General features: G+C 43.9%; 1 protein-coding gene across 7 annotated transcripts in view; it reads left to right on the top strand.

Annotated features, from left to right (window-relative positions):
- The window catches only part of MTMR3 (myotubularin related protein 3), a 2,239,538-nt gene that overhangs the window by 77,051 nt on the left and 2,137,392 nt on the right, over window positions 1-25,095 (top strand). For 5 of the 7 annotated variants that reach the window (XM_044068372.1, XM_044068373.1, XM_044068367.1 and 2 more), the window contains one exon: window positions 15,137-15,227. The exons of the other annotated variants lie outside the window; for them this stretch is intronic. The gene's annotated coding sequence lies outside the window, so the exon portion shown is untranslated. The remainder of the gene's footprint in view (window positions 1-15,136; window positions 15,228-25,095) is intronic. 7 annotated transcript variants of the gene reach the window in all.

Raw genomic sequence — 25,095 nt, 5'->3', positions numbered from 1 at the left:
GTTCGCAAGTGCCGGTCGGCCGACTCCTGAGACTTTCGCGTTCGAATTTCAGATCCGAAGTCTTCATTAAAAGCTAAGAACCCCGTTGGGGAAACTTTTTTTTCTTGCTCCAGACTGATGTCAGAAAAAGTTAATAATTGTATTTCTTGTGGGAAGCAAATGCCTCATAAGGACTTTCATTCTTACTCTATTCCTTGCCTAGGCTCTGACCACGGCGTTGCTAGTTGTCGGTTTTGTGCTAGATTTAAACAACGCACTATTAAGCGTAGGTACGATTTTGCATTACACTATATTTTGGCAGAAGATTTAATTATACAATGTCGTCGGATAGCCATCCAACTACCGGAATTCACAAGAAACGCAAAGAAAAGGACAGGCAACTGAGGTCCAAAACCGACGAGGCTTCCTCTAAGCCAGTTCGCCGGTTCTCAGTGAGGTGCCTTCGCAGCCCCTGACTCCCGCTACGTTAGACCCGCAGGCCACTACAGACTCCCATGTGGAGTCGACTAGGCCGCTGGAAGCTCAAGGTATTGGACCTTCGGAGACTACTACCTCAGATGGGTCTGGAGCCGCTGAGCAGGCACTGGCTTCTGAGCGCGTTTTCAGACCTACTCTATTATACATTAAAACGACTCCAGCTTCAAAGGCAAAATCTAAAGCACCTTTAAAGACAAAGAAACAAGTACAACAGCCTCATGGACAGGCCTCCATGCCCAAAAAACAGATGCTCAAAATGGCCGAAGACTTAATTACTTTGATCAGGAGTTCCCATCTCCCACCTGATAAAAGGCCTAGGCAAGAGACAGAATATGAATCTTCAGATCAGGTTTCCATTTAATCCGATTCCTCTTCTGATCAGGAATACTCTCTTCCTCCCTATGAGGATTCTGATGCTGAAGAATCTATCCCTTCAGCCTCTTCTCCTGAGGATTACTCTTTTGGGGAAACCTTGCATACCATGAGGGAGCATTTCCACTGGGAGAGCCAAGATTTTTCAGAATCTAAGAAAAGGCTCAGAGACTTCATTTTACTCCCACAACACAGACCCCTAGCTATTCCACCTGTGTTAGACATTGTAGATTATGTATTTTCAGAGTCCAGTCTGACCCCTGACTCCTTACCTCCAGCTCCTGTTAAGCCGGACAGGTACTACAGGGTTCCTGACTCTCATAAATTCATTTTCAAAAACCCTGCTGCTGACCCAGAAACTATCTCTCAGGGTCCCAAAGGGGTCAAGGCTTCCACTGCAAAAAACCCTACCCCCTCTGACAGGGATTCTAGGGCATTGGACAGATGGGGGGAAAAGATTTACACTTCTGCTACCTTGGCTATAAGGGCTTTAAATTGTCAGTTTCATATGCTCAAATATCAGCAATATATTATGTCACTGCTTAAACAGAAAATGTTGATAAATTCTGAATGTGCAGAAAACAAAGAAATGCAAGATTTATTGCATGCAGCTGAACGAGTTGGAAAGCATACTTTGCAATGTGGTTTTGATTCTTTGGAGGCCTCCTGCAGGGCCGCTGTTACAGGTTCTGTCATCAGGAGACCTGCTTAAAGGAACAAAATCTGCCTGATCATGTCAAAGCAAAAATTATTAGATGCTCCATTGCAGCCGGATACTTTGTTTGGTGTTAAAGCAGAAGAGGTGTTAAAGAAAATGGGAGGACAAAGCTGAATCTATGTAAACGGTTAAGGATTTCTTACAGGTACAGCCTCCAAGATTTAGCAGACACTGGCCTACAAAGAATTGGTCCTTTCCAGTGTCAGACAGACAACAAAAGGGCAGGTACAGGCGCCCAAGAGGCAGATCCCAGCCCCAAGGTTTGTACAGGTCTAAACAATGGGGTGCTTCTACCTCCAGAAGTGGAGAAGACAAATCACAGCCATACAGGAAACAGTCCCAGTGACTTCCCCCTGCCTGCACCAAGCACTTATCTTCTGGCAGCACCTTTATGGGGAAAACTAGCACTTTTTTTCTCAAAATTGGCACATAATAACCCAGGACAAATGGATCCTAGACAGTGTCACAAGGCTACAAGTTTCACTTCCATACCGTGCCAAGGACAAACGGCTGGCCAGACCTGCCAAAACATCAGTGGGCAGAGGCACAAAAACGAGACTCATCCCTCATGGACATGAGGGCCATTCAACAAGTACCAGAGCAAGAGCAGGGACAAGGATTTTATTCAAGACTGTTCTTGGTACCAAGAAAGGACAAGACCTGGAGACCAGTACTGGACCGATCTATTCTATACACACATCTGGATATACCAAAATTCAAAATGTTGACTCTATAACAGCTTCTGCCCATGCTGGGCAAGAAGGCTTGGCTTGTGACTTTAGACCTAAAAGAGGCATACCTGCATGTCCCTGTCAGACAAACCTGCAGAAGATACCTCAGATTCAAAGCTGGCTCAATGCACTACTAATTCTCTGCACTGCCCTTTGGCTTATCTACTGCGCCCAGGGTCTTCACAAAGTGCCTGGCATCAGTAATCGCATTCTGCAGACAAGGAGGAATACAAATATACTTTGGACGACTGCCTCATGCAAGCAGAGAACAAGGACATTCTACTACAGCATTTGGCGTTTGTAAATAGATTTCTAACAGGCCTAGGGTACACAGTCATCGAAAAGAAATCAAAACTAGTACCCTCTCGAGATAATATTTCTGGGTGCAAGCTTAAATACAACTGCCCAGATGGCTTATCTCACGCCAGACAGACAAAGGCAACTGACTACATATTTCAAACTTGTTGGCAACAAAGGCCCAGTTATCTGCAAGAAAAATTCTGCAGGCTTTGGTCTTCATGGCATCCTGCATTCTACTAATTCCATATGCGAGACTGCATACGAGGAAACTTCAATGGTACCTAAAAAGTGTTTGGGCTCAACATTGCTACAGCATGGAAACTATAATTACCCTCATTCTCTGCCTGCAACAGGAGTTTCGATGTTGGGTGAAGGCTTGTCACCACAACAAGGGACAGCCATTCACTTTACCCCCAGACAGACAGACATTAACAACGGATGCATCAGATTATGCCTGGGATGCATCAGATTATGCCTGGGGGGCCCACATGGCAGGAAGATATATTCAAGACACATGGTCCGCAAACCGAATGCACCTACATATCAGTCAAAAAGAGATGCTAGCTGTTCAGAACGCCCTGACAGTCTTCAAGGACCTACTTCATCCAGGACAACTACTGATAAAGACAGACAACACCACAGTCATGTGGTATATAAACAAGCAGGGAGGCACTAATTCTTACCCCCTTTGCAGACTAGCCATGACTTTGTAGGACACAGCATTGACTTACCAAGTACATCTGCAGGTACAATTCCTGCCAGAAAAGATAAATACTCTGGCAGACGAACTAAGCAGAAACCTCATGGATCCCCACGAGTGGAAATTGGATCCACAAGTCTTCAGCATGATAACAAGGAAATAGGGATGCCCCGATATAGATCTATTTGCCTCTTCTCACAACTACCAACTAAGAAGATTCTGCACAAGGAAAGCATGGAAAGTGGACGCCCTAGCTTTCAGCTGGAAAAGCTTAGCAGTATATGCCTTTCCTCCACTGCCTCTCCTCCCCAAGGTACTCCTAAAGGTCAGACAAGAGAAGCCAAAGATGATGCTGATTGCCCCAGACTGGTCCCACCAGTACTGGTATCCAATCCTAAGGAACTTGTCTCAATGCCCGGCTTGGACCTTGCGTCAAATACCTCATCTGTTGTCCCAACAAAACAGTCAGATCCTGCACAGCCAACTCAAGACCTTAAATCTGGCAGCATGGCGGATAATGTAGTCATACAAAATGCACCTCTCACTAAAGCTGTGATGGATCTTATGCTGGAAAATGGAAGAGATTCTGTGCCTGGCACCAGGCACAAGGAATTAACACAGCTGTACCAAATATTCCTCAGAATTTGCAATACTTAACTGAGATGCTGGACAAAGGCCTATCCTTTTCATGAATTAAAATTCATGCCTCTTCCATTTCGGCTCATTACAATACAGAGCCACCAATCTTTTCTCATCCTTTGTTAAGGCAGTACCTCAGAGGAGCCAAAAACTTAAGGCCTCCAAGGAGATCACCAATACCTGCATGGGACCTCAATTATGTCTTGGAAAAAACTCACCCTGCCTCCTTTTGAGCCAGCCGCTACAGCTGATATAAAGTTTTTATCTTGGAAAACAGCTCTGCTCCTAGAAATAACCTCTGCACGATGAGTCACAGAGCTGCAGGCACTCATGGCTGTGGAACCTTTTATCATTTTTTATCCAGACAGGGTTTCTCTGAGGACAAACCCGACATTGATGCCTAAGGTAGTGTCCAGTGTGGCCCTTAACCAAACTATTCATCTGCCTACTTTTTATCCAAACCCACAGAATAAGGGGGAGAGAATTCTGCATTCTTTGGACATAAACAGACAGCTATGCTTCTAATTGAACAGACCCAAAGCTTTCAGAAAGACACAGCAACTACTAGTGGCATATGCTGCAGGATCACAAGGAAAGGCTATCTCAAAGCAGACTATTTCAAAGTGGATAGGCCACTGCATTCGTTTCTGCTGTTCACAACATGGCAAGCCAGTGCCTAAGGGCATTAGGCCACATTCAACCAGAGCAGCAGCCACTTCAGTAGCCTTCCACAGGGGAGTACCAACCAAAGATATTTTAGAGGCTGCTACCTGGAGTTCAGTGCACACCTTTGCAAAGCACTATCATTTACCACTCTACTCCTAAATCCAGGGTAGGCTTTGCCACTGCAGTTCTGCAGGGCCTCATAGCCGCTCCTAATGCTATTTAGCTCCAGCCTCCCAACTATAGCTTTGGGATTCAACCAAAGTGTAATGACTGCAACAGTGAAACGCGAAGAACATAGTACAGTTGTGTACACTTACCATAAATGTAGATGTTTGAGTGTATTCACTGTTGCAGTCCAGGTTACCCACCCACCATCCCCCATATCTTTGCTGGAACTTATCTGCACTTCTGTAATCTATACAACCTATGTGGTTTATTTGCTTGTAGATGAAGGTATAATATATTTTGGTGCATGCATGTTTTATTGGCATATTTTTAGCCTACCCTTTTGGGGGCACCTGACATCTGGGGCAAGAAAAACTGAAGAAAATGGCATCTGCTGCATTTTTTATACCCCTGGCGCACTGACATCAGGGAAGAGGCGACAGCAACCGACGCTGGACCTAGACTTTGGAATTCAGGCCGACTGAGGGTAGCCTGCCAGCAGGATAACCCAAGTGTAATGACTGCAACAGTGAATACCCTCGAACATCTACATTTATGGTAAGTGTACACAACTGTACTTTGTGTACACTTACCATAAATGTAGATGTTCGAGTGTATTCACTGTTGCAGTCCTGGTTTCTCACCCTCCTTCACCCTTATATCTTCTTTCTTTAGGGAGACATAAGTTTCTAACTGTGGCTTTTAGCCACCAGGACCACTTTACCATATTTACTTGGGCCTTTGACCGGTTAGGGTAAGAAAAACTGATGTAATGGCTTCGGCTGCCTTCCTTTATAGCACTGACGACCTGACGTCAGCCAGCAAGTGACATCAGCCGATGCAGAAAAACATTGACTCTGGTATTCGGGCCAGCTGAGGGCTACCAAAGCAGGGATAACCCACAGGTGATAACTGCAGCAGTCAATACACTCTAACATCTACATTTATGGTAAGTGAGCACAACTGTACTTTCCTGATGGCATAATGTCTTAGCCTTCTGCTTTCTTCTACGATATTCATAGTGAAACCTGGAAACATTGTTGTGACTATATAGTTTGCTCACACACACTTTGCTAATGAAACTGCAGCCGTTATTTCCCACTCTTTTTACTGTACTTACGCTTTTGGATGGAATTATTTTTACTGATTAAGTCCCTTACACTGTCCATACCTATTCAGAATGAGGGTATGTGTATTTTTTGTTTGCTCCATTCTAAGTATGCCCTAGGTTTGTTGTAACAAACCAGAAGATGTTTAACATTTATCTCAAATGTCAAGTTATTTTTATTGTTCAGTGAAAGCTTATGTCATTTGTTGATAGGTCATATAATGGATTGGAATGATCATTGTTTGTTTGTATCTATGCATCTTATTTTCTGTGTTCATTGTAATTGTGTTTGCCTTTTGGACTGGGTCATAGCTGAAAAGGGTTTTTGGAGCAGTGTACTTATCCAGTTAACAAATTGCAGCAAATAAATTATCTATGCCTAGTGGTACTAGCCTTTTCAAAAGAATGTAAATATATTAGTAGGGGTTCAATCCACCTAGAAGTAGGTAATTTTTTATATTAAAACCACATTGATATGCCACATGAGGGAGAAGGAGATGGACGCTTTATTCTACGAAGCACATAAATCTGTTTAAAATAGATTCTTCATAATATAATGTTTGTCAGTTTATTGGCTGATTGCCTTCTTGGCAGTTCACATTTTTAGCAGCACAAAACATTACCTGATATGGTTGCTTTCTAAATGCCTGCATGTATTTGCCATTGAATTACATATGCACAGATTTGTGGCAGTACTAACTTTGCAACACTGCACAGGTGTAGATAGTAGCACAGGCTTCCCTCTGTACTTTTTGCACATTGTAAGAGGTGTTGACCTTTGAGACAATGTACTTCATTTAACTTTTGCACAACTGGGAGGAGAATCTATTGCAGTGTCATGGTTCATTACTAATCTAATGACTCCAGGGGAGCGCTTTTTAAGCCTAGAAGTGCTTCCCAACTGTTATACCCTAGGGTTATTTTAAGGGTATATGTAGACTTGACATGGGTGGTCAAGCATTTACAAGATTGCCTGTGTTTACTAGAGAGACAGGTTCCAGACCAGCGGTAAATTTCTGATCCTCTATCTGCAGGTACTTGTTGCTCTTAAATTGGATTAAGGAAGAACTCTGCTTCACATGGATGGGAAGCATTTTCCAGATAAGGTGTAGGCCCCTGCGACACATACTTGTCCCTTTAATGTGTCCTATTTATGTTGCAGACTAGGTGTAGCTGCCTGAATCAGGTAGCTCTGATGCTATTTGTTTTGTAGAGGTCAGACAGGTCCATCGGAATGGGATCAGATGTTTTGTAGGCCAGGCAAAGACATAATAGGCGGTCCGAAATACAGGACATGTTTATACCCTGCTCTCTTTTTTTATGAGGAACCTCGGTGGTCATTCCAGTTGCTTATGCCTTGTCAGGTACCTGCCAGGGGTGGGGGTTATTGTACTCTGGTCTGATGAGGGACGAATACAGCAGGACAATGACTTCCTTGGACCTAGGTAACGTATCCTTGGACCTAGGTAACGTATCCTTGTTTAGAAGTTGTGCAACATAGAGTGATTTTCTTAATACCACTGACACTTGATCAAAGACCAAGTTATTCTCTATGTGCATTCCCAAATCTCTGACCACAGGGTCTACTCTTATAGGTTCATAGGTTCATACTAGGCTATCTGCCCGAGGGCATTTATAAGCCTAGCCCATTGTTTTGTGGCTTACGCCACCCCTTTAGTATGGGGAACTATACCCATTATTTTGCTGTGCCTCTGTCGAGCAGTGACACTGAGGTAATTCCTGGGGTATATCTGCGATCTCCCATCCATTGGTCAAGATTTCTCTTGAACAAGGCCAGTGAGGTGCTCTGCCTCACATGTACTGGGATTTTGTTCCACAGCATAGGGAGTCTTTGGGTGATGAATCTATCCCTCCAGCACGTCCTATTAATAGCCGTGTCGAGGTTTAAGTCTCCGCCCTTGTGGCTCTGATGGATCTAGATTTTTGAGGTGAAGCATATTCATCAAATCTGGGTTTGACATGGCCTTGTATGTTAGGCAAAGGTCACCTCTGAGCAAGCGGTAAGCGACTGAATAGAGCTGGAGTTCTTTCAGTCGGGCAGCATAGGACAGATTTTTGAGACCCTTTATCCTTTTGGTGAGGAACTTTTGTGGCCTCTCCAGCTGCTGCAAGTGTCGGGTCAGATACATTCGAATGGGGCATTGTACTCAATCATTGGTCTGATGAGTGATGAGTAAAGGGAGACTATGACCTCCCTTGATCTAGATGAGAATCCCTTCATGATAAGGTGGGCAATGTAGAAGGACTTCCTAACTACTTTAGCTACATGGGTGTCGAATGACAGACTACTATCAACCTGGGTCCCCAGGTCCCTGATAATAACTTCTGTGCTCAGTGGATTGCCACCTATTTGGTAGCTAGGGGTAACCTTGTTTTTCCCGAAGGGTATGACTATGCATTTTTTGGCATTTAACTTTAGGCCGTGGCTCTGGCACCAGTTATCCGTTTCTGTGAGACCCTTCTGAAGGATATCTGTGTCAGATGTGTTTTCTACTATGGCGCCCAGTTTGCAGTCATCTGCAAACTTTGTCGGCCATAACCCTCTTGTGTTTGCTTGTACTTCGGAAAAGTAGATGCCAAACAAGAGTGGGCCCAGGACTGAGCCCTGTGGGACACCACTTGTGACAGGCTTTGAGTCTGACATGGCGCCAGCAACTCTGACCCTGTGGGTTCTGTCACTCAGCCAGTTTGCAACCCATCTTGTGATGTATGGGTTAACATTTAAGCTGATGAGTTTTTCAATGATACCCGAGTGGGGTATTGTATCGAAGGCCTTAGCCAGATCGAGGTAGGCTGTATGGACTGCCTTTCCCTCATCAATGGCTTTGGTGACTGTTTTGAAAAAGTCAACCAAGTTTAAAAGGCATGATCTGCCTTTGACAAAGCCAAACTGGGTTGGATCCAAAGTCTGCAAATTCCCTATGTCTTTATTTATGAGGTCCATTATGATCCTCTCCATGGCTTTGCAGATAAGGCTTGTCAAGCTAATGGGCGGTAATTTCCAGGGTCTGTGGAGGCACCGCCTTTGTGAAGTGGGACCACAGTTGCAGTGCGCCACTCCTGGGTGCGTATCCAGAGGTAAGACTTTGATTAAACAGCTGTCCTAGCTGTGGGTTTAATTCCTCATTGAGTTCGTGGAGCACACAGCCGGGACACCATCGGGTCCCATGGATGCTGTGTTTTTGCTTTGGAGAGAGCAGTTCTCACTTGGGCTGGAGATGTTTGGGGGCTGCACTCATTTGGTATAGATATCTCTCCTTTTGGGGAGGGGAGTTTGCACTGAACCTGTCAGCCAGTATGTTGGCAATGTCTGTAGGATCAGTAATCTTCACATCATTTTGAACTAGTTCTGAGCATATCTGGGAGTTTCCTCCTAGGTTTCTAACATAGCTAAAGAAGGCCTTATGATTGTCTTTTGAGTCTTTAGCTATTTTTCTCTCGAAATTTGCTTTGGATGATTTTATGAGAGCTCTAAGTTTTTACTTATAGTGATCAAGGGTGTCTTACCTTTTAAGGATTTTGCTCCATCTTGTAGTAGCTTCCTCCTTTTGTTGTAGAGTTTGTTTATGGCTGGGGTCCACCAGACTGGACGCTTGCCTTTGGTACAAAGAGTCTTTGTTTTGCTTGGGATTGCCTTATCCATGCAGTCCTGCAGGTGCTGGTAGAAGGCGTTTGTAAGTGATTCAGCGGCTTGAGTATTGTTTTCCGCCGGCGCGGGGGCCTGAAAGGAGACCACACTAGTCTTTAGAAGTGTGAAGTCGGCTTTTGAGAAGTTCTTTACTGTGGTCTTTTTGATTTCAGGTGGGGGTGGGATGAGGACCTCCAGCGAGATTAGTTTGTGATCTGATCTCACCAGTGAGGGGTATACTTCGGTGTTGAACATTGTGCTCCCATGTTCGTGATGATGAGATCAAGTATGTTATCTCCTCTTGTGGGGATGGTGACTAGTTGTTCCATGGCATTTGAGTTTATGAATTCCAGGAACTTTTGGGCTAGGGTGTTTGGGCTTGAGTAGTGTTCCCAGTCTATATTAGGGTAATTGAAGTCACCTAGTATGATGGTGTTTGGTGATACATTTATCCCCTCTAGTGTTTTCAAGAAGGCCATGTGAGTTTCCTGAGTTTGTGAGGGTGGCCTGTAACATGCTACAATTTGCAGAGCAGTCTTGCCTATGGTTAATTGCACCTGGATGGTCTCCGATGCATCGTGCGTTGCCACCAGTCTTGAGGTGTGGGTGTCCTTGATGAATATGGATACCGCCCCTCCTTTCTTGGTATTGTCCGGATTTTGGGGCCGGAACGCATGATATGAGGTAAAACCTGATAGCGCTGGGGTGCTCTCAGGAGCCTTGAACCAGGTTTCTGTCACAGCACAGACATCGATGTTCTCCATACTGAGAAGGGCCTCGAGTGCGTGCATTTTGAGATTTAGACTTCTGGCATTGAGCAGCATTACCCTTAGTTTTTTCCTTTTTGTGTTCTAGGGTGGTAGGTTTAGAATTTGAGCCTTGCCTAAAAAGGCACTATGGGGTGGCAAGAGCCTTTGCCAATATCCGGAATCCCAGGGTGACAGGTGCAAGCCGTCCCTTGAGCAGCATGGCTTGTCCAGCATGTCATCCCAGGCAGACAGATACTGGATCCCCTTTGAATGACACCAGAGTTTAAGCCAATTGTTAAAGCTGATCATCTTATCTCTGTATTGTGGCATCATTCTTGGTGAAGGTAGGATACTGCTCAAGGTCAGGGTCATACCTGCCTGGGCTACATAATCAGAGAGCTCCTCAATGTCTCTTTTCATGTAGTCCAAGGAGGTGCGTCTCAGGTCGTTTACACCAGCGTGGACAATGACTGAGTCATATTTGTACCTGCTGTTGAGAGACCTGAGTGCTTGCGTTATGTGGCGGATTCTAGCCCGACAGGCAGCTTACTGTGACCTTCTCCTTACTCAGTCTGGTGAGCGGGACATCAGTGTGTCTGACTATGGAGTCACCAATGACTAGTGTGTCTGGCATTGTGTTTGGCCTTAAGGGCTGTGACTGTTTGACACTCTGACTGTGAGGTCTATGTGTTGCGGGTGTTGTGTTCTGAGGTGGTGGTTGTTTGGGTGTCTGCTTTGGTGGCCTCTGCTGTTTTGGTAGATTTTTGATCAGAGCCTCCGAGTATGTCTTTGTGTGTTTATATGTATGATTTGAGGTTGTAATGGTACTATGTGAGACTGGGTCTATAGTGTGTGTGGTAACCTTCTCCTCCTGACTGGTCTTGCCAGTCCTATGTTGAAGAGCTCAGCCTCCAGTTTGGCCGTATAGTTGCATCTCTCGCATGTATTTGTGTTTTGTGGGAGGAGGAAAGGGTTGTCTGTGTACATGAGGCAATTGAAACATTGCCTCAATATTCCCAGGTTCACCAGCTGAGCAGGAGAGGACACTAGCAACTGATCCCTCGACATGCTAGAAGGGTAGACGAAAAACTTTAAAAAAAGATTCGGGGGGACGTGGGTGACCGAGAAATGGGGGGTTGCTTTTTGGGGTACTATCTATGACAAGAGTGCCGTATCAAGGTAATAAGTACTGTAGGAGCAAGTGCTAGGTTTAATAGATAGAGAATAGTCTACTTGGAGTCAAGTAGAGATGATCTTTTAGTTATAGGATATGCTGATTTGATCAGTAGTATAGTTCGAGGAAGGTAGTTTTAAGGGAAAATTTGAAGAGTGGACTTTAGGTAGCCCGAATAGTTTAAACCTGCTTAACCGGCACTGCCCTAGTGTGCAACAGTGGCAGCTCCTAAATCGCTCTAAATCGCTAGCGTGCGTTTAGCGCTTTATACCAGGGGCTGGAAAAGCTAGAAACTGGCCCAAAATGACCAATAAACTACTAGTTACTGGCTGAAACCTCACAAAACTGGACAAAGGCAGCTCAATGCTTCCCACTCCCACTGGTAAGCAAGGTAGCTTCCCTTCCCCTAAATAAGGCAAGGAAACAGTACACAGGAACTACAACCAAAGCCCAGGAATCAGCAACTCTGAAACTGGACTAAACTAGTAAAGCAGGAAAAACAAGAGATATTTTTTCTTTTTTTTCACAAAACAGGCAGAAACAGGTACAGCAAACACTTATAAATGCTATGAATCAGCTACTACAGCTTACACAGAAGAATTTGCTACAAATGCAGTCAAATAGTAACAAACAAGGATTCCAAGTGCAATATTAAGTTAAATGCAGTAAAAACAGCTTCAATGTAACAGAAAGGCAGGCGAAATACAGTTGCTATGTATTCAGATGTGGAAAGCAACAAAAAATATACTTAGTATTATCAGTGTGGTTGTTTCCAGTGGTAGCTGTCTCCTATTATGCATTTCTTGGCACTGAATTTTAGACCATGGCTCTGGCACCAATTATTAAATCTGTCAGGCCTTTGTGGAGGATTTGTATCTTTGGAGGATTCTGTGACTGTACCTAGTTTTCAGTCATATGCAAACTTGGTTAACCAGAGGCACTTGACTTCAGGGAAGTAAATGCCAAAAAGGAGCGGCCCCAACACCAAGCCTTGAGGGTCTTTGCTAGTGACTGGCCTCTTTATTGAGGTAGACTTCCTTATTGTAACTTTGTGGGTCCTATTTGTGAGGCACCGGCCATCCAGCAGGTGACAGTGGTATATACCTGATTTTGTGAGTTTGTCTAGAATGCCCAAGTGGGGTATTGTGTTGAATGTGAGTTCAGAGCACCAGGAGAAGTCTTTCAACATTTTATGTTTCTCTTCCCAGTTGTTTATCATAGAAAAGTCACTCAACATTATTGCAGTGTAAGTCATGCATTGTACAGTAGTAAGGTGTGCAAGTAGTTACTTTCACTTGTTGCTTTTCAGCAGGGTCGTGCAGTATTTGTATGACAAATAAAATGAAAATATTTTGTCTTATGAAAATTAACCTTCATGTTAACTTTAGTAAATATAATGTAATTTTAAAATGTATTGATTCACTTAACTAGGACTACGGTGGTGGTGCTTCGGTAGCGTTGTCGCCTCACAGTAAGACGTTGTCCTGTTCGATTCTCAGCTAGAGCGTCTTTTGTGTGGAGACATGCGTGAATGTGCATACCTTCATTGAAGGTTGTCTGTCAGGGCCGGCAACTCGACACGTAAAAATCTACTGCCAATCATCAGCGGACTGGAGTTCCGCTGTGGTTGACCCCTAACCGGGAAAAGCCGAAAGAGGCGGCAACAACAACACTGATTCACTTAACTGAATGCAAGAGGCGTGATTATATTCCCATTTAATTCTTTCAGTAGTATTGCTGTGAAGTAAATCGGTGTTTACTCTCTTCTGTAACCTGCATTTCCTGCCTTTCAGTTGCATCTCCTTGCTTTTACCTTTTTATTGGAGCTGAACAGAACCTGGTATGTGCCACTCCTGCTGCATTACGCACACAGTTGAACACTATTTCTATCTATGAATGCATCTGGTTAAGGGTTTTCTGTCTAGTTACTCATAACATCACTAGATTGCCCCAGCGTAGCTTGTATTTCTGTAATTTGAAATCTCCGTGCACATCTCTATTCCATTTTCGTTGTATTGGTTTTGGTTAAAATGTTCATGTACAGGACCTGTAGTTCCAGTTTCACTCCATAACACTGGTCATCATTGTAGTCTTCCATGTTAATAGTATTCTTCTTGTCTTAAGTCTTTACGCATATATATTATAGGCTGTAGCTGCATATACAGGCGCACACATAGGCAGCGCATTTCCATTTTTGACTCCATTAGAGCAAACACTTGGCATCTCCTTCCTGGTCCCTGATTCATTCACCAGTGTTTTTTTTTTTTTTTTTTTTTTAATTAGTTCCCCTGTCTGTGGGGCATTCTTGGGGATAGAAATGTCCATCCTGTATGTAATGCAATTGTGCAGCTATTAGGTGTCAGAATGGACAGTGGCCAAGAACCAAGAAAATATCAAGAAGCAGTCTGGGTAGCCAGTAACCTGATTTGAACAGAGTTGAGAGAACAGACCTCCTGCTCCTATTTTTCTTTCATCCCTGTTCTTTTCTGTAGTTAATAAATTCTGTTGAAGATTCTTCCAACCTTCACTGGGTGGGGGCACTTCCAGTATGGCTGTACACTGAACTGTTTAGAAAGTGATGAGCTGCTGGCACTTGATCCTTTTCATCCTAGCTGGGTGTCCAGCAGTCTAGAGCTGTTGCTGGATCTGTGTCACTGGTATTGTGTAGGTTCATAGGCAGATACTAGGCTACCAGTCTGTAGACTGTTAAAAGACTAGGCGATAATCAGAAGTCAGAATCAAACCCCGCACATTGTACCTCTTGGGTAAAGACTTGAACCGTTATACTAACCCCACTCTTTCTGCCATCCAGCAAGAGTAAACAAGGTAGCCTTTTGCTTGGCTGCCTTGCAGTTCACCATACTGGATTAGTTTTGTGGTTGCTTGAATTTTGATGCATGCACTGTGACTTCTGGTGTTGGAGTGTGAGTGCGCATGTGCGGTAATGTTTGAGTGGGCACGTGTGTGAGAGAATATCTTCTGATGGTTTTGTGCCCTTTTTTGTACGAGCTTGTATGGCTTGTGCTTTTTGATTGTCTGGGTAAAATCTGGCTCAGCAGCAACCATGAACTGAGTTAAAAGGGTAACTGGTGAATGGATGAGTGAATGAATGTATTTTGCGAAGAAGATTTTACTTCAATTTTACTTTATGTTCTCTAGTTTTCCCCATACCAATAGATTTCCAGGGGATTGCAGCAGCACTGTATGAAGACACTAATTGTGGTTACCTTTTTATTACAGATGAGGATGTTCTAGAGACTATATTGAACTGTAACGCTCTTTTCTGTTATGTTGTGCCTACAATATTAACATTAATAGTATTCACATTATTAGGCTGACTTTTATATTTTACTAGAAGATTTGAAGGTAGCTCTCAGTTTCAAATTATCATGGAGCTTTCTACTTAACTGATCATAATGAAGCTTCAGTGTGAGTCAAGTATTAGTTTTTTGCAAGGGGACTTGGACATCTAAGAAAAGACCGACTGGAGCTTGATTATATGTTGAGTAGAAGCCCAAGTGTTGTGAATATGAATCTGTCACAGTACACGGGTGTACTGCTGTACCTGAGTGAACTATACCTCACATTTCTCTCCGAATGAGTGCTTTGTTGAATACTTGCAAATCTTCATTTTAATGCCATGCAATTCGTATTTTATTTTTTTCTATATGTCTGTTTTTCTTTCCAGAGAGATGAAAGAATAACTGGGTTATGACATTTTGTCTGGGAATCGGCTTCACCTGAATGTAGAACACATGTCTTAGCAACTGCCAGCTGAGGTAATGACATGGAGATCTTCATAATTCAAAAGCACAATTATTTACATCTAAAGAGTTTCATAACTTTATTTTCTAGGACTTTTGTCTTGTGTTGCTTTTTCAGTTTAAGTTCCCAATGTCTTTTGGGTGTATAATACTAACCACAACAGGAATGGACCCTATTCCTAAGTCAGAATATGATTGAAGTTCATAAATTTAGTATTGTTTTAGTCACTGATGTTAGACCAAAGTGCTCTTGACAGCACTCGCAATGTGCCTAGAACTGACTCCTCCTGTAGTTCATACGGAGTTACATGTATCAGTAGCATATCTAAACATCACTGTAAATTCTTTTTTAATGGTACCCATTTCTAATAATATTGGAACTGTTTTGGGTATCCTTCCTCATTGCCCTTATTTCTACCAGCATATCCTGGTATTTTATGACTGTCTGTCTGTAAGACACTGAAGTCACTTGGTATATCAATTTCAGTTATTAGTGCTACTTTTGTCTTTTCATGGTCTACCATATCTGGTTTTCTTGCAACTATTTTTTGAATTGTTGGTAATGGGTGATCCCTTGTGATATAAACTTCATCATTTTCTGTAACACTTTGTGGCTCATGTTTCCAATGCTTCTCAGCTACTTCATTACTCTAATGCTTGCGTAACCCCCAATTCAACATTCTTGCCATATTATTATGCCTTTCAGTATACAGGCTTCCTTCCAATGTGTCTTTAATCTCATAAAAGAGAGGCACGAGTGATGTAGACATCCTACAGAAGGGCCTCACTGAGACCAAGGATTGGTGTCAAAACCATGGCCTTAAGCTTAATGCCAAAAATGCATAGTCATTCCCTTTGGGAAATACTCCGTTAATTACCACATTGTTGGTAGCCAACTGAACACTGAAGGCATTATAAGATATATGGAGACACTGGTTGACAGCAACCTCTTTCGACCACCACATTGCCACTGTGGTCAAAGTCCTTCTTTGTGGCACATCTCATTACCAAGGGTTTTGCATCCAGGAAGAAAGAGGTCATCATCATCATCTCTACTCTTCCTTTATTAGACCAGTCAGAGTATAATGGCCCATTTGGCATGTACCTCACTAAACACGTACAACAGCTGGAAAGGCTACAAAAGTACCTTACAAAGAGGATCCTAGCCCTTAAACAGATGCCCTACATGGACAGACTCAAAAAAACTCCAGCTTTTCTCGGTCTCTTTATCGTCTGTTAAGAGGGAATCTCTGCTTGACTTAAAGCCATGTCTGACCCAGCCCTGTTAGTAATGTTACACCTAAAGAAGTCCCAGTCCCTCCACACCACAAGCTCCAGGGACCTCAACCTCATTACCACAATCAACTGACCATGCTGGAGGGACAGATTCATAACCCATAGACTGCCCATGCTCTGGAATAGACTTCCCATGCATGTCAAGCAGAGCACCTCACTGGCTCTTTTCAAGAGAAGTCTTGATGAGTGGATGGGAAATAGAAAGTTCACCCCAGGGATCACTCCAGTGGCTCTACTTGATAAAGGCACCAGGAACTAATGGCTGCATGATGCCAGGGCACATCTGTGGGCTAGGCTTGTAAAGTCTTCAGGGCCGTTGGCCTAGTACGCACCTATGAACCTAAGAGGCAAGTCATAGATTGTTGTTTTATTTTAAAACTGAAACACTGAAATTTAATGGTTGGTGAAATATTCTCAAAATGAAATCAAAGTTTGGTGTGCACTGTAAGGTATATTAATAATATCATATAGTTAAATATGGTACTTGAGAAAGAATACAAATGTTACACAAGCTGTCCGTGTCCTTGCCTTATATTTTCTTCAGATTGGCTTTGAAATGTAGTCATACAATATATCTGACACTTGAAGCCAAACCACTTCTGTAACAGATACAAGTGCTTTCGCTCTTAATGAAACTCGTGTCCATAACAGTCATGGTTTGGTTTTCGCGCCTTGGATGTTCTTCGTGTTTCACTGTTGCAGTCATTACACTTGGGTTATCCTGCTGGCAGGCTATCCTCAGTCGACTTAAATTCCAAAGTCTAGGTCCGGCGTCTGTTGCTATCGCCTCTTCCCTGATGTCAGTGCGCCAGGGGTATAAAAGATGCAGCTGACGCCATTTTCTTCAGTCTTAGTTGCTGTGCGGTGCCCGAAGTAGAAGCAATTCGCAAGTGCCGGTCGGCCGACTCCTGAGATTTTCGTGTTCGAATTTAAGATCCAAAGTCTTCATTAAAAGCAAAGTACCTCATTGGGGAAACTTTTTTCTTGCTTCAGACCGATGTCAGAAAAAGTTAATTGTTTTTCTTGTTGGAAGCAAATACCTCATAAGGACTTTCATTCTTAATGTATTCCTTGCCTAGGCCCTGACCACGACGTTGCTAGTTGTCGGTTTTGTGCTAGATTTAACCAATGCACTATTAAGCGCCGGTACGATTTTGCATTACACTATTTTGGCAGAAGATTTAATTATATGATGTCGTCGGATAGCCATCCGACTACTGGAATTCACAAGAAACGCAAAGAAAAGGACAGGCATCAGAGGTCAAAAACCGAGGCTTCCTCTAAGCCAGTCACTGGTTCGCTGGTTCTCAGTGAGGCGCTTTCGCAGCCCCTGACACCTGCTACTTCAGACCCGCAGGCCGCTGCAGACTCCCACATGGAGTCTACTAGGCTGCTGGAAGCTCAATGTATTGGACCTTCGGAGACTATTCCCTCAGATGGGTCTGGAGCCGCTGAGCAGGCATCGGCTTCTGAGGGTGTTTCCAGACCTACACAATTATACATTAATACGACTCCAGCTTCAAAGGCAAAGACTAAAGCACCTTTAAAGACAAAGAAACAAGTACAACAGCCTCATGGACAGGCCTCCATGCCCAAAAAACAGATGCCCAAAATGGCCGAAGACTTAATTACTTTGATTAGGGGTTCCCATCCCCCACCTGATAAAAGGCCTAGGCAAGAGTCAGAATATGAATCTTCAGATCAGGTTTCCATTTCATCTGATTCCTCTTCTGATCAGGAATACTCTCTTCCTCCCTATGAAGATTCTGATGCTGAAGAATCTATCCCTTCCGCCTCTCCTCCTGAGGATTACTTTTTTGGGTAAACCTTGCATACCATGAGGGAGCATTTCCACTGGGAGAGCCAAGATTTTTCAGAATCTAAGAAAAGGATCAGACTTCCTTTTACTCCCAAAACACAGGTCCCTAGCTATTCCACCTGTGTTAGACATTGTAGATGATGTATTTTTAGAGTCCAGTCTGACCCCTGACTCCTTGCCTCCAGCTCCTCTTAAGCCGGACAGGTACTACAGGGTTCCTGACTCTCATAAATTCCTTTTCAAAAACCCTGCTGCTGACCCAGAAACTCTCTCAGGGTCCCAAAGGGGTCAAGGCTTCCACTGCAAAAAACCCTACCCCCTCTGGCAGGGATTCTAGGGCATTGGACAGATGGGGGAAAAAGATTTATACTTCTGCTACCTTGGCTATAAGGGCTTTAAATTGTCATTTTCATATGCTCAAATATCAGCAATATATTATGTCACTGCTTAAATAGAAAATGTTGATAAATTCTGAATGTGCAGAAAACAAAGAAATGCAGGATTTATTGCATGCAGCTGAATAAGTTGGAAAGCATACTTTGCAATGTGGTTTTGATTCTTTGGAGGCCTCCTGCAGGGCCACTGTTACGGGTTCTGTCATCAGGAGACATGCTTGGTTAAAGGAACAAAATCTGCCTGATCATGTCAAAGCAAGATTATTAGATGCTCCATTACAGCAGGATACCTTGTTTGGTGTTAAAGCAGAAGAGGTGTTAAAGAAAATGGAGGACAAAGCTAAATCTATGCAAACGGTTAGGGATTTCTTACAGGTACAGCCTCCAAGATTTATCAGACACTGGCTTACAAAGAATTGGTCCTTTCCAGTGTCAGACCACAAAGGGGCAGATACAGACGCCCAAGAGGCAGATCCCAGCCCCAAGGTTCATACAGGTCTAAACAGTGGGTTGCTTCTACCTCCAAAAGTGGAGAAGACAAATCACAGCCATACAGAAAACAGTCCCAATGACTCCCCCCTGCCTGCACCAAGCACTTATCTTCTGGCAGCACCTTTAGGGGGAAAACTAGCACTTTTTTTCTCAAAATTGGCACATAATAACCCAGGACAAATGGGTCCTAGACATAGTGTCACAAGGCAAGGACAAATGGTTGGCCAGACCTGCCAAAACATCAATGGGCAGAGGCACAAAAACAAGGCTCATCCCTCCTGGACATGATTTCCATTCAACAAGTACCAGCGCAAGAGCAGGGACAAGGATTTTATTCAAGACTGTTCTTGGTACCAAGAAAGGACAAGACCTGGAGACCAATACTGGACCTATCTATTCTAAACACATATCTGGATATACCAAAATTCAAAATGTTGACTTTACAGCAGCTTCTGCCCATGCTGGACAAGAAGGCTTGGCTTGTGACTTTAGACCTAAAAGAGGCATACCTGCATGTCCCAGTCAGACAAACATGCAGAAGATACCTCCGATTCAAAGCTGGCTCAATGCACTACCAATTCTCTGCACTGCCCTTTGGCTTATCTACTGCGCCCAGGGTCTTCACAAAGTGCCTGGCACCAGTAATTGCATTCTGCAGACAAAGAGGAATACAAATATATCCTTACTTGGACGACTGCCTCATTCAAGCAGAGAACAAGGACATTCTACTACAGCATCTGGCATTTGTAAAGAGATTTCCAACAGGCCTACGGTACACAGTCAACGAAAATAAATCAAAACTAGTACCCTCTCGAGATAATATTCCTGGGTGCAAGCTTAAATACAACTGCCCAGATGGCTTATCTCACGCCAGAAAAACAAAGGCAACTGACTACATATTTCAAACTGTTGACAACAAAGGCCCAGTTATCTGCAAGAAAAATTCTGCAGGCTTTGGGCTTCATGGCATCCTGCATTCTACTAATTCCATATGCGAGACTGCATATGAGGAAACTTCAGTGGTACCTAAAAAGTGTTTGGGCTCAACATTGCCACAGCCTGGAAACAATAATTACCCTCATTCCCTGCCCGCAACAGGAGTTTTGATGGTGGGCGAAGGCTTGTCACCAGAACAAGGGACAGCCATTCACTTTACCCCCAGCCAGGCAGACATTAACAATGGATGCATCAGATTATGCCTGGGGGGCCCACATGGCAGGAAGATGTGTTTCAAGGCACATGGTCCCCAAACCAAATGCATCTACATATCAATCAAAAAGAGTTGCTAAGTTGCTAGCTGTTCAGAATGCCCTGACAGCCTTCAAGGACCTACATCATCCGGGACAACTACTGATAAAGACAGACAACACCACAGTCATGTGGTATATAAACAAGCAGGGAGGCACTCATTCTTACCCCCTTTGCAGACTAGCCATGACTTTGTGGGACACAGCATTGACTTACCAAGTACATCTGCAGGCACAATTCCTGCCAGGAAAGATAAATACTCTGGCAGACGAACTAAGCAGAAACCTCATGGATCCCCACAAGTGGAAATTGGATCCACAAGTCTTCAGCAAGATAACAAGGAAATGGGGATGCCCGGATATAGATCTGTTTGCCTCTCCTCACAACTACCAACTAAAAAGATTCTGCACAAGGACTTATCACAGACAAGCATGGAAAGTGGACGCCCTATCTTTCAGCTGGAAAAGCTTAGCAGTATATGCCTTTCCTCCACTGCCTTTCCTTCGCAAGGTACTCCTAAAGGTCAGACAAGAGAAGCCAAAGATGATACTGATTGCCCCAGACTGGCCCCGCCAGTACTGGTATCCAATCCTAAGGAACTTGTCTCAATGCCCGGCTTGGACCTTGCCTCAAATACCTCATCTACTGTCCCAACAAAACAATCGGATCCTGCACAGCCAACTCAAGACATTAAATCTGGCAGCATGGCAGATAATGTAGTCATACAAAACGCACCTCTCACTAAAGCTGTGATGGATGTCATTTTGGAGGCCAGAAGGTCTAGTACCTGAAAATCTTACGCTGGAAAATAGAAGAGATTCTGTGCCTGGAACCAGGCACAAGGAATTGACACAGCTGTACCAGATATTCCTCAGATTTTGCAATACTGAACTGAGATGCTGGACAAAGGCCTATCCTTTTCATCAATTAAAATTCATGCCTCTGCCATTTCGGCTCATTACAATACAGAGCCACCAATCTTTTTTCATCCTTTAAGGCAGTACCTCAGAGGAGCCAAAACTTAAGGCCTCCAAGGAGATCACCAATACCTGCATGGGACCTCAATTATGTCTTGGAAAAACTCACCCTGCCTCCTTTTGAGCCAGCCGCTACAGCTGATATAAAGTTTTTATCTTGGAAAACAGCTCTGCTCCTAGCAATAACCTCTGGAAGATGAGTCTCAGAGCTACAGGCACTCATGGCTGTGGAACCTTTTTATCATTTTTTTATCCAGACAGGGTTTCTCTAAGGACAAACCGCACAGACAGCTATGCTTCTACTTGAACAGACCCAAAGCTTTCAGAAAGACAGAGCAACTACTAGTGGCATATGCTGCAGGATCACAATGAAAGACCATCTCAAAGCAGACTATTTCAAAGTGGATAGGCCACTGCATTCGTTTTTGTTATTCACAACATGGCAAGCCAGTGCCTAAGGGCATTAGGTCACATTCAACCAGAGCAGCAGCCACTTCAGTAGCCTTCCTCAGGGGAGTACCAGCCAAAGACATTTTAGAGGCTGCTACCTGGAGTTCAATGCACACCTTTACAAAGCACTATCCTTTACCACTCTACTCTAAATTCAGGGCAGGCTTTCCCACTGCAGTTCTGCAGGGCCTCATAGCCGCTCCTAATGCTATTTAGCTCCAGCCTCCAAAGCATAGCTTTGGTTTTCAACCCAAGTGTAATGACTGCAACAGTGAAACACGAAGAACATAGTACAGTTGTGTACACTTATGTATTGACTGTTGCAGTCCAAGTTACCCACCCACCATCCCCCATATCTTTGCTGGAACTTATCTGCACTTCTCTAATCTATACAACCTATGTGGTTTATTTGCTTGTAGATGAAGGTATAATATATTTTGGTGCATACATGTTTTATTGGCATATTTTTAGCCTACCCTTTTGGGGCACCTGACATCTGGGGCAAGAAAAACTGAAGAAAATGGCGTCTGCTGCATCTTTTATACCCCTGGCGCACTGACATCAGGGAAGAGGCGACAGCAACCGACGCTGGACCTAGGCTTTGGAATTCAGGCCGACTGAGGGTAGCCTGCCAGCAGGATAACCCAAGTGTAATGACTGCAACAGTGAATACACTCGACCATCTACATTTATGGGAAGTGTACACAACTGTACTTTTTACACTTTGTTTCCTGTAGACTGTGTTTTTAGATTTAATATTTGTCATAAGTATTGTTGTATCCATTCATTATATAGTTAAGCGTTAGCAAAGTCTAAAATACTTATTCTTTTTTTATGAAAGACTTGATGTTGATGTGAGTTACTCTTGTGCAAATCTGCATTATCGATCGGGCTTGCATAAGAGTAAGTCACTTGTACTGATAGCAAGTCTTTTGGAATGTTGCATTTTATCTTTGGCTTTGTTTTCTTTCAGCATTTTGATGTTACTAGAGGCAAATATGAATCTTGAGCTGCAGCCGTTAAAGCCTGGCTATAGAAAGGAATGCACAGTGTCCTTTATTTTGTTTTTGCACTTGAAGTGAATAGATGATGTTCATCGTGTTACACTGCTGCAGTCATTACACTTGGGTTATCCTGCCGTCAGGCGGTCCCCCAGTCGGCCTGAGTTCCAAAGTCTTGGTCCGGCGTCGGTTGCTGTCGCTTCTTCCCTGACGTCAGTGCGCCAGGGGTGTATAAGATGCATCCAACGCCATTTTCTTCAGTCTTTCTTGCCATGCGGTGCCCGAAGCAGAAGCAGTTCGCAAGTGCCGGTCGGCTGACTCCTGAGATTTTCGAAGTCTAATTTCAGATCTGAAGTCTTCAATAAAGCTAAGTACCCTGTTGGGGAAACTTTTTTCTTGCCTCAGACCGATGTCAGAAAAAGTTAATAATTGTATTTCTTGTGGGAAGCAAATACCTCATAAGGACTTCCACTCTTACTGTATTCCATGCCTAGGCCCTGATCACGACGTCACTAGTTGTCTGTTTTCTGCTAGATTTAACAAATGCACTATAAAAAGACGTCTTGATTTTGCTTTGCACTACTTTGGCCGAAGGTTCAATTATACGATGCCGTCGGATCAGCCGACAACCTCAATATCGAAAAAACACAAAGACAAGGATAAAGGCAGGCATCCGAGGTCCAAAACCGATGACGAAACTTCTTCTAGGCCAGTTGCCGGTTCTCAGTGAGGCGCTTTTGCAGCCCCTGACACCCGCTACCTCAGAGCCACAGGCCGCTTCCGACTCCCACGTGGAGACATCTAGGCCTCTGGGAACTCAAGGTATTGGGCCTACGGAAACTAATCCCTCAGATGGGTCCGGAGCCGCTGAGCAGGCATCGTCTTCTGAGGGTGTTTTCAGACCTTCACAACTTACCATTAAAACAATAGCCAAGACAAAGGTACCATTAAAGACAAAGAAACAAGTACAGCATTCTCCTGGACAGTCCTCCATGCCTAAGAAACAGATGCTTAAAATGGCCGAAGACATCATTAATCAGGGGTTCCCATCCCCCTCCCGAGAAAAGGCCTAGGCAGGATACAGACTATGACTCCTCTGATCAGGTTTCCATTTCCGCCGATTCCTCTTCAGACCAGGGGTACTCTCTACCCCCCTATGAGGACTCTGATGCTGAAGAATCTATCCCTTCAGCCTCTCCTCCTGAGGATTATTCTTTTGGGGAAACTTTACATACCATGAGGGAGCATTTCCATTGGGAAAGCCAGGATTACTCAGAACCCAAGAAAAGGCTCAGGGATTTCCTCTTATTGCCTCAACACAGGCCCCTGGCTATTCCGCCTGTACAACATATTGTGGATGATGTGTTCTCTGAATCCAGTTTATATCCTGACTCTTTGCCCTTTGCTCCAGCCAAGCCAGATAGGTATTCTAGAGTCCCTGACTCTCACAAGTTTCTTTACAAAAACCCTTCTGCTGATCCAGAAACTATTTCCCAGGGTCCAAAAGGGGTTAAGGCTTCCATTGCAAAAAATCCAGTACCCTCTGACAGAGATTCCAGAGCTTTGGATAGATGAGGGAAGAAAGTATACACTTCTGCAACTTTAGCAGTAAGAGCTTTAAATTGCCAGTTTCACATGCTTGAGTACCAACAGTATTTAATGGCTTAGTTAAAACAGAAAATGCTGTGGAGTGTATCATCATGGAACTCGTAAATAAAGACATTGGGAACCACCAAACACTGGATCCTACCCAATTCGGCTTTAAGGGCAAATCTTGCCTCTTGAACCTGGTCAATTTCTTTGAAACAGTCACCAAGGCCATAGACTAAGGGAAGGTAGTCCACACAGCCTACCTTGACCTTGCAAAAGCCTTCGACACAATACCCCACTCTGGCATCATAAATAAGCTCACCAGCTTAAATATCAACCCCTATGTCACAAGATGGGTTGCAAACTGGCTTTGGGATAGAACCCACATGGTCAGAATTGCAGGTGCCATGTCAGACTCTAGACCAGTTACAAGTGGCGTCCCAGAAGGCTTAGTCCTGGGACCTCTCTTGTTCGGTATATATTTCTCTGAGGTACAGGCTAACACAGGAGGACTATGGCTGACTACGTTTGCAGATGACTGCAAACTGGGGGCCATAATCGACTCGCCGGCTGACACAAGCATCCTCCTAAAAGGTCTCGCAGAGACTGATAACT

The sequence above is a fragment of the Protopterus annectens genome, chromosome 4.part0 (assembly GCF_019279795.1).
Source record: "Protopterus annectens isolate FY-2018-M chromosome 4.part0, PAN1.0, whole genome shotgun sequence".
NCBI classification, from domain to species: Eukaryota; Metazoa; Chordata; order Ceratodontiformes; family Protopteridae; genus Protopterus; species Protopterus annectens.
This window is presented reverse-complemented; position numbering and strand designations above follow the sequence as displayed.